A 10,928-nucleotide genomic window follows, 5' to 3' on the forward strand; every position below is an offset into this window, starting at 1 on the left:
AGCTTGTGCTTCACAGTGCTGTCAAGATTAGCTGAAGCCAGGAGAAGAGGGGGCTTTTGAGTCCTTTACACCTTAAGGATTAAAATCATAACTTTAAAACGAGATGATTCTGCAAGATGATTCTGTGTCTATTAGTATTTCTGCCTGTAAAATGATGAAAGACTATTTCCTGGGCTGTACTAGATTTAGCCTGTCTTCAGCCAGCAGAGCATTGGCTGGCTGTGTGTGTTCCACCATGTAATTAGGTGGATGTTCTCACATGTGAAACCAGCATCTAGTGTTGATTCTGGCTTTCAGGCCATAAGCACTGGCTAAAGAAGAGAGTGAGTGGTGCATACAATCCTTAGGGATTGCCTCTAACACTGTTGGGTCATGGTATTAAAAGCTTCTGCGGCAACAGAATTGTCTAATGATGCACTCAGATGAGGGAGGTTTCATAAAGCAGTGGTGACATTGTGAATACAGAAACTGAAGTTCCAGTGTCCCCTGAGGATTGCAGAAGTTGTGAATAGAGCTGCTGGCATTGGGGCCAGGGTATTAAAAGGTGGGTGACTTTGCCAGCAAACTGATACACTGGAAGCCATGTGGACATGCCTTTACATGCCATGACCAGTACAATTCATAAGAAGGGGGCCAAGTTGAGCCTGGAGTTTTCAGAAACTATCTGTTTGGGTGTGAAGGAGAGAGCTCAGCATGCTGGATTACTTCAGCATGAAGTAAGTTCTAAAGTTTCAGCTTTTCTTTACAGGATGCATGATATCATCTGGCTGCTCACATTGTCCATCCTGATCTCCAGTTTCTTGTGATTTCTTGGAGTGGTGACAGTGCCCTGTTGCTGACTTCACAGCCTCCATTTATCCTGGCATTTGGCATGGAGTTGGGGCTCTGAGAGAAATCATGCCCATGCACTTAATGCTGGAATCCTACATGCCCCAGCTTGTATATTCAGCAATAGCAAAGAGTTGATATCTTTGGATCCTTGATTCCATGCACAGCCACTTGCCCTGAGGTGTGTCATGATGTGCTGCTTGGGAAAATGGATTTTTGTACATTCAGTTCCTCTGTTCAGCTTTTTTTGCTTCAGTTGTGGAACTACAAAGAATTAATTTCTTCAGATACCTAAATGAGAAAATGGGGAAATTATGCTTGATTTGGATAAGATCTGTTCTTACCAACTCAGCCATTACTTTATGAAAGTCAATTGAGCCAAGCTGTAATTCTGGTTCTCATAGTGAATTACTACATTTTGTATGGTTTGAGCTGTTCTGCTACCATCTTGTGTCTGACTGACCTGGCAGAAAGAATTTGAATGTGTGATTAGAGGACCTCTAAAAGGGAAACACTTATGGGAAACAGCTAAGTTGATCAGAACCTCAGCCTGTCTTGGCATCAGCTGTACCGTGCAGAATCTAAAATTTAGAATCTTCCTCTTAAACTCTTTGGTCTTCTGATTGAATGCGTGAGAGACACTAATCTCTGCTTTCCAGAGCATGAAACTTGATTGTAGGAGAGGAGGTGTTACTGCATGAACGTGTTCATTTTTAGACATAATTTGCTGTAACTTCTTTGCAGTAAAACAAAACAGCTGTAGCTGAAGTTCACCCAAAATTCCCCATGAGTTGTTTCCAGCTACCCTTCTGCAGGAATGGAGTGCTACAAAGTGTGCCGAGGCGTGGGCAGTTGCACATAGGATTGGAAGTGGGGAGTGAGGCTGAGAGCCAAACTTCTCCACCTTGGTATAAAGCTGCAATGAATACAAGAAAAGGAAGTGGAGGTCTTGCAATGTATGGAGAAACTGGGATGGAGAAACTGGAATTGGCCCAAGATTGTTCCAGATTTTCTCTGAGGCATGTGAAGGCCAGAGTGAGTTTAGGTGGTTTTGGGGGGAGTGACTCTGCATGGCCAAAACCAAATTCTTCTCACCCTCTTGAGGCAATTTTCTGCTAAGCTGTGAGTATGTTGGCCCATACCAGCCCCTTATTTTAAGGATTTGTGATAACATCATACTGAAGGCCTGTAAACCCATACAATTTTCTGAGTAATTTTAGAAATCTCATCTCTTACCAGAAAGAACAGCTGTTTGGGGCTTTCTTGTGCTCCAGTAGCTGAAGTGTGAGGTTGCCTTGAGATAAGATAGTGCTGCTTTTACAGCAGTGGGTGAAGAAACGCAAGGATATAAAATTCCCTGCAGTCCTCTTGGAGGAGGATGAAAGTAGCAGTGGGGGTTTTAGGTTTGTCTGAAGAAGTGGCTTGCTGAATAGAAGCTAGCTCAGATTTGCAGAGGATTTTATTGGTGGTGTGGAAAAGACTCAGACCACCACTTAATGAAAATTCTTGTCTGTGACTAGAGCAGTCAGCAGGGGTATTCAGCCTTCTCTCTCCTAGGCCCTTTTATATTGGGAACAACATTCAATACACTGGTAGCAATTGTCTACGTTGTTGAAACTGAAAATTACAGGCCAAAAATGTTGCCCTGGTATCCTCTAAGTAAGACATTGAATGGTTGCCTTTGTGCTCACCCATTGAGAGCATCTCACTGACTGCTGTCTTCTGTGCTGACCAGTGCTATCTTATTTCCTTCTGCTCGCTCATTTCCCGTCCATCTTCTGTTCTTTCTCTCCATCTTATTTCCCATCCTAAAGAGCTTATGGACTCTTTGTGTCCAGATGTCTCATAGCCCCATGCACAATGGGGCCCTGTTTCAAGATGGGAGCTCCTAGTGCTACACAGTATTGCTATTAAAAACCGAGGCCTTAGTTATAGACAGGGCTGGCAGGCTGGAGGGACTGGGCAGCTGCTGGCTGTTCTTCTAATGAATCTTTTCGGGTTGAGAAGACTTCCATGGCATCCTGTGTGCCGCGCTGCCTGGCAGCTCCATGCTCGGAAGCCTTGCTGCCCGGCCCTGGGATGCTCGGGTGCCACCCTCGGTGCAGGGACAGGGACAGTGGCCGTGGCAGCTCTCTTGTGCCCTCAGACCCTGACTGCGGCTGGCTGGCCACCAGAGGGGGACCGGTAGCTCCGTTTGAGAGTGGCCAGCTTCAGCTCTCTTGAAACCCTGCAGTTTGTCTTACAGTTCTCTAGGTTGTTTTTTTTTGTTGGTTTTTTTTTGGGTTTTTTTTTTTTTTTTTGGTTTTTTTTTTGGTTGTTTTTGTTTTGTTTGGGGTTTTTTGGGTTTTGTTTTGGTTTTTTTGGTTTTTTTTTTGTTTTTTTGGTTTTTTTGCTCAGCAGACCTCTTAATCTAGCAAACAAGTAGGCTGGTAGAGCCTTTTGCTGTGCTTCTAATCCCCAAACTGGAGTGTGTGAGAAGTGAGCATCTAGAAAGCATCTGCTGGTTCTGCACGTGTCCCTGTTGCACCATCCCACTTGCCCTTTTGTTTTCCAACAGGCAACACATTTAAAATTCATGAAAGGAAGATGGATTTACATATGTATTATTAACCTGCAGCATTCTCTCAGGAGACTCAGCACAAATAGCTTAGTAAGAGTAATGTGCTTAATATGAATAAACAACAGCAGTAACACCAACCAGATTAGATGTGCTCCCTCAGGCTTTGAGACACAGGTTAGTCATCAGTATGTGAGGAGAGAGGGAGTTTTAATGTGTGGACCAGGAAAGCAGAATTGAGCTGGTGCACAGAAAGAGCTGATATTCTCTTTTTAGGACTCATTATAGCATAATGGACTTTTTAAAATTAACTGCAGGCACCTCTAGCCTTTCCAGAGAACCTGGGAGAGTGGAAGCTGACATTAGTTTGGATGAGTTTCAGTAAGTGACTGGAACAGTGCAGTAGCTCCAGGGACAGGAAGGAAAAGGACCCTGTTACCACCCTCAGGGGGGGAAGCTGTCCTGAAGTGGCCCCTGCACAGGCCAGTGCCTTCCTTGAATACTCTTTGCATCAGGTTGTTTTTGAGTAGAGGTGGCTTGGACCAGATAACCTTACACTTAGCAGTTAGTGGTGTCAGTAGCCTGTTGGCAGGGCCTTTGGAAAGTGCTCTAAGAACGTCTTTCTGGGAGCTGGCTCTGCTGTCCTCATCCCCTGTGGTTCCTGCTCCTGGGCAGGGCTGAGCTTCATTTCAAGTTTGAAGTGGCAGAGTGTCAGAGGAGCTGTGTAACAAAGACATTACTGAGGTGTAACACACTTGATGCCGTGGAGCTCATTCAGGCCTGAAGCTCTGGCCTTGACAGGGCCGCTCCCCAGCAGTGCAAGGAGCAGAGGGAAGGGCACCAGGCTGGTCAACAACAGCAGAGGGTTGGGAGGTGGTAAAGAGTCATGGGACTGGTGATGTTGCACTCAAGAGGCATCTTTGGATTCTAGTGCAGAAATGCTTCTGGATCCTGCGTTTCTCAGCAGGATCCTTGATTCTTAAGTGCTCAGTTTAGTGCTGGAGGTTTAGGATTGCATGAGCAGGTAGCCCATGGAGATGGGGAGGGGAACAGAGTTTGATATGAGGTTGTGGTGTTCAAGTTTATAAGAGACTGAAGGAAACACATCACTTTTGTCTTGTTGAACAAGGTCAAAGTGACAGCCAGCAGGCATTGAAAGGCAAAAAGCATGTGGCTAATCAAAACTGTCTGCTCCACATATGGACTGGGGAAAGCATGAGCTTTCCTGCCTACCCTCCTAAGGGCAGATAAAAGAGTGTGACATGCATGTGGATAATGAAAACATCCACGGCTAAATAAGATTTAAAGCAAATAAACATTCCTGCTTCAGGGCCAAATCCTGTCTCTGACAGACAGAAGTTAAAAAGGAAGTATTTTTCTGCTTTTCTTGAAGCTATCCACTGTCCTGTGCTGGATGTTGACCAGGAGGAGTGTTTGGTAGCTGGTGGCCCTAGAAGAAGGTAGAATCTACTTTAATCCTGTCATAGATATTGTGCTAATTAGGCTTGAGTCAATTTAATACATGAGTAAGGAGCAGGCATATCCTTCACAAAACTGGGTGTTAATGTCCTTCCAGGAAACCTCCTCCCATCTAGGGGAGGGCGACCCTCAACATCCTGCTGTGTCTCTAAGAGGCACTACATGGAGAAGTGCTCTTCCTCCTGCCCCATGGCCCCAGTGCAGCACTTACCCTGTACCCAGTGGACGTGTCACCAAATATGGGAGAAGTCTTTGACATGTTTCCAGAGTGTCTAGGAGTCTGCTGTTAGTCAAATTTCAGTGCTGTTGTTCTGTTTACTGGATATCTTATTTCCTTTTCACTCTCTGAATTGTTGCATGGGTGTGGGGTGATGACAAAGCCTGAGCCTGGAAGAGAGCTGTGTTGTGGCCCTGCATCAGGGAGACCCACACCTGTGCTCTTCCATGTCCTGGATTCATGGCAGGGAGTGTGCACTGCTCCCTGAGGCCAACACCTGCCTTGTGCCCTTCTTGAGCTGTGAAGCCTGCTTGCAGATAAAAGAGTTCCTTTTGTCCTCTGTGGTGTCAGCCTAGCACAGGTTTGAGGAGAAGGAGGGTTGTCTCCTGAAGCTCATCCTTGGTGAGCCCCATGGAGAGGTGGATGCAGCTGTAGTTTTTCTCTGCCTCCTCACCTTCATGCCTCTCCCTGCATCTCATCCTCTGCCTTTTTCTCTTCCACTATTGCTCCTTCCACTCTGTTTGCCAATATGGCAGTGGAGAAGATGAAGAACCCGGATGAACTCTGGCTTGGCCTTCTCCCATCTGCCCAGGGAGAGCACTCTCCCCAGTTTTCTCTGCCTTTTGCCTTTCTAATCAGTCACGGTAATTTACCTTGGCACTGTTTGGCAGGGGCTGTACCTTGGCATCATGAGCAGCCAGGGTCAGCTGTCAGCCTCTGAGCCATGAGCGTAATGCAGCAGAACAGATGTAGGTATTTTTTCCAAGTTTTTCCTGGGCAGCAGGATTAAAGTCTCTGTTCTCAGCTGGGGTCCCCGGTGTAGTCACTTCCCTCTGTGTTACACAACACCCTATTAAGAAGAACAGCACAAACATGTTCATTGGGATCCCTTCCCCCAACCCTACAGGGCCAAGGAACAAAGGCAAGGGAGGTTTCCAAAGGCTGAAGAGCTGTCTGGTCCAGGAACCCTGGGATAATCTTGCCCAGCTATTGCCCTGTGAAAGGACCCTGCCTTTCTCTGCTGTTCTCCATCCTGGTGGTGCCAGGGGTAGGAGGGAACACAGAGGGTGGTGGTGGTAAAAGAGCAGTGGGCTCATGTTCTCACACACATCTGGCAGTGTGCAAACCTGAGTGAGTATCAGTGCAGGGAGAAACTATTGTGGCAGCAGCATTCCTGCCAGGCCTGATGTCTGCACCATGTCCTGAACTGGAGGCTTCTGAATGTGTGTGTGTGTGTGCGTGAGCACTGAGCAAACAACAGCACATGATGAGAAAGCCCAAGGGGTTTCTTGGTGCTAGCAAGGGAGAAGGGGAAGGTGCAGTCCAGGTCCACAGTCTAGACTTGCCCAAGTTCAAAGGTGTCGTGTCCTGAGGCAATCTGTGTTTTCTGATTGCAAAAGTACTGAGAGAGCTTGCTGGAAGTGGAGGCAGTGTGCTCTCCATAGATGATCCAGAAGTGGCTGGCCACAGAGAGGGACTGCAGGCAGCCTTGGTGAGCAGGAGAGGGCTTCCCCAGCAGCCCAAAGGAGCAGTCAAGTCCACGTGAGCCCACGAGGATCTGCTGCTTGTGTGCACCAATTACTTGCTTTAGTGACAAAAGACCATAAATGAACAAGAGAATTAATTAGGTCTGCAGCAGGCGAGGTCTGGAAGCCTGCAGAGCTGAGAAATTTGGAAAGGGTTCAAAGGCTCAGGGGGAGGAGAAGGCTCTGGAGCTCTGGGTAGCAAAGGTTCTGCTGGTTTTTCCCCTCAGAGAGCACCAAGAAAAAACATCTCTGACCTGAAGGATGGTCCCCAAGAGGGGGAAGAGACCAGCTCCTGGCACCATCTGTTTCTTCAGGCCTCCAATGAAGGACTTAAACAGCTTGTTAATTCACTGCTTCATACAGCTGCAGACCCTTCATCATCGCAAGCAAGCCTCCAGGGCAGCGTGCACAGATGTGAGCCAGCTCCTTCACCGTGGTACTGTGTGCACCGGGGGATCCAGTGAGCTGTCAGCAGGGCTGGGGGCATACTGCAGCTGTCTGGCCCATGTCTAGTAAAGTACTCGCAGCAGGTCCTTTCCATCTGCTTTGGCCCAAGAGTGACCCTTGCAAAACTCCTCTCCCTTGCAGTTGCCTCAGCAGATGGTGGGAAGGCAGATGGAGAGAGAAATCTGTGAAGCTTTAGCGATAGAAAAGTGACCTTGTGATACCTCTCACCCCACCGCCTACAGGTACTGGGTTCTTGCAGTGCCACCTTAACCCCCTGAGCCGTGGTCTCTGTGTCCCTTCTCCCACCCCCTTGGAGCACCTCCTTCTCCCTTCTCTGGACCTCAGCAGAGTCTCTGGATGGCATCCAGTTGGAAGAAGGCCTGCCCTAGCTCTGCAAGCGGAGTGGGAAGGGGCAGCTGTGTTATGAGGGAAGCTCACAGCACAACGAGATCTGATGTGCTGTAGATGATGTCTTGTTGGGGTCTCAGGGTTTATGATTTGAGGCTGAGGGTGTTCAGCTGTGGTGAATCACTGCAAACCACTTTGAGCAGCTGGTCTTGACTACCCCCTCTTGTACCCTGTGTGGATAAAATCCACTTTGGGAGTGGGGCAGAGGGTCCTGTCTCTATCTGCAATTGTGGGGACTACAGGAGTTCAAGGAGATGAAATGGGACACTTGGCCTGTGGGAACGGTAGAGGAAGTTCCAGCTCAGCAAGGGTGCTGGGGACAGCTGAGTTGTGTACTGCCTGCCAGACTGCACCAGCTGCTCTGGAGTCAGGACTCAAACCCAAGCTTGGTCACCATTCCAGACTTTTCCTTCACCTCATTTGTTAGTGGCTTCAGATGCAAATTCAGTGGCCGGTATGTGGAGGCTTGGTTGGTTTTGCGGGGCTCCTGTCCAGCTGCCCTCATTCAGTCTGCCTCCCTGGTGGGCCTGGCTGGATGTGAGCGCTGCAAAGGTCTTGGAGGGAATGTGTGGGGCATCCAGGTTACAGCGCTGTCACCTCTGTGTGATGGCAGTGGTTGCCTTGGACAGAGGACAGGCCCTTCCCATGACACCAGCGATGCCGAGGCATCCAAGCACAACACAAAAGTGGAAGGTTTGCTCTGCAGAGGCTATTCACCCCACCTCACAATAGTACAACACAGACAGCTCATGAGAGATGACCCTTCTTCCTGCAAAATAGCTTGTGCAGGCAGTGTGGACAAGGAGCAAGAAACAGACTGAAAAGAAATAGCAGGATAATGGAGAAAAGCTTGGAAAGGTCTCTGGGCCTGCAAATACAAAGACATCCAGGGGCCGTGTAGAGGGGCTCCACTGTAGGGTTTGGTACCATGCCCAGCCTGGAGCTCTAGCACCATTTAGTAGGCTGGACCAGCCTTGTTTGGCTGGATGAAGCAGTTGTCATCATGTCCCAAGTACAGTATCATCGTCACTTTTTCATTCCTCCAATGAGGTGTTGCAAACAGATATACATGTGTTGTAACTGTAGTTTGGAATTAGACTTGTCTCTGGGGGCAGGCAGTGATAAGTGTTAAGAGTTGTTTGGTTCCCAAACTCTTGTGTTCTGAACTGGTTTCTAACAAGAGCAGAAGTCACAAAGCTGGGAAGAGGCTGAGTTTCCCACCAGAAAAATCTATGGTTGGGGAAGGGATCCTAAGCTGGTGATATGCCCTCCCAGCAGCTGGGGTTAATAACCAGTCTAAGGTCATTGGAAGTGTTACCTGACAACTGCTGATTGGGTTTGCCCTTGTTCAGTGCCTGCCCCTGGGATTTCCTTGGCAGGGGCAGATCTGGGTCTGTGGACATGGGACCTCTGTGGGAAGAGGCTGCTGTGATAAAGGACCATCAGTGAATAAGAGGATAAGGGGAAGGAGGAGAAAGTTGCCAAAGCTTTAACTCTGGTGAGTGCAGAGGTTCAGCCTGGTTCAGATCTCTGGCAGGCAGGGAAGGGTCCTTGGCCAGCCAGGGTGTTAACAAGCCAGAGGTGAGCTTGGGTGAATAGGACATCAGGACCTGTTGATTAAAGTGCCAGAGAAAGCCTCCAAGGGGATAAAATGTCTTAAGTGTCATCAGGTCTGCAGAGATAATGAGAACCAGAAAACAGCAGGAGGTAAAATGGCACAGACCTGTGAAAACAGGCTTGTGGGCCTGGGATCATTGTGGATCTGTGCTGCCTGAAAGAGCTGGAGGGGAGGGTGGCCATGGGGTAGTCTGGTGTTTATGGAGGGGCTGCAGAGTTAATCTTCCTAAATCTTAGAGGCAATCAACTCTGAAAGAAGAAAGTTTTCCTCCCGAGTGATGTCCCCTGCTCCCCATCCCTGCTTCTTCAGTTGTCTTGAACAGAAAGCAAGAAACCAGGGAAACAGGAAGGATTGGATCTGCTGTCACTGTGTTTGCATGGTCAGGGAGAATGAGGCTCCAGGCTTAGCCTCTTGACCAGCTTGGGGGTTGAGGGAACCTCTTGGGACTGGAGCCAGGAAGTGCAGCTAAAAGCATATGTGGGTCCACGGATGTCACATCCCCAAGAGGGGCACCTCCACCTCCTCTGATGGTGACCAAACCCATTACAGCAAAGTTGGTGGATGGCCACCTGTGTTAGAGGTCAGAAAAGAGTTAACAATGCTGGAGCAAGTTGCCCAGGGGGGCTGTGGAGCCTCCATCCTTAGAGGGGTTCAAAAACTCAATCAAATGTGATTCCAGCATCCTGGCCTGAGCAGGGGACTGGGCCCTTCTCCAGAGGTCACATCCCACCTCAACCAGTCTGTGAGTGTGTGGGAGAGCACCAGGGAATGATCTCCACTGCCAGGACAACCTGCTTGCTCGTCTGTGGCTGAGAGGTTCATAGCTGGCTGAGGCAAGGACAGTAGGAGCTTTTTTCTCCTTACCTCCACTGTGAAACCAGAGTGATGGAGTCCTTCACCACTCCCTTGCCTGTGCCAGTGCTTGCAGGGCTGTGCTGAGACCTGCAGGGCAGGAGCACTCCAGGGCACAGCAGAGTGCATTTGGAAGCCATCTCAGCTGGGCCCCACAGTGGTAGAAGTGACTTGGTTCCACACCTCCCAGTGGGAGGCAGGGCTGCAAAGCAGCTGTGGAAGTTCGGCACCACCTGGCTGTCTTTGGCATTGGGCCTGAACTGGTGAGGGTGAGGGCAGGGTTATTTCACAAAATAGTGATGAAGTATCTGGAGGGTTTTGTTTTTTTTTCCTAGCTGCCTCCTTGCTGGTGCCCTGAAGGCGTGTGGTAAAGGACAGATGTTTGCACTTACACCTGTGCCTCAGGTGCGTGCCTTCCTCTGCCCACAAAGGGTTCCCAGGCTTGACAGAAGCTCTGTGTTGGCTGTGAGATCTCAGGCTGGATTAAGTGGCAAAGGCAAATCCTCAGCTTTGGGAAGAGCACACTTGACCTTTGCCTCTGCAAGGTTATGTCCTCCCTTGGGAGGAAGTGCTGGCTCAGCTGCTAAACAAAGCGCTGGCTGTCATGAGCAGGACCTGCCTGCCTCAGGGAGGAGGGCCTGGGGTGGGGGTCAGATTTATAGTCCAGGGGGGAGAAAGAGACAACACACCCATTGACCTGTAAGCTTAGAGGTGACCAACTCAATTTAATGAGAAATGTGAAGCTATGCTGCCTCCTCTCTCAGTAAAAATACACCATCTGGAATGGTCTGAGCAGATGGGCTCACTGGCACATGAAGAAGGAAAAGGGAATTTAGCTTGGCAAGATTCAAATGATATTTTGAATCCCATTCCCTTATTTTCCAACCTCTTCTTTTCTGTCTTGCAGTACCTCTTAACCTGAATTCCTTCCAGCAACTTTGTAGATTCTCAAGTCTCATAGAAGAAGTATCCAGTAGTAGAACTGGGCCCTGGCAT

The sequence above is a fragment of the Passer domesticus genome, chromosome 6, assembly GCF_036417665.1.
Source record: "Passer domesticus isolate bPasDom1 chromosome 6, bPasDom1.hap1, whole genome shotgun sequence".
In the NCBI taxonomy this organism is placed as follows: Eukaryota; Metazoa; Chordata; class Aves; order Passeriformes; family Passeridae; genus Passer; species Passer domesticus.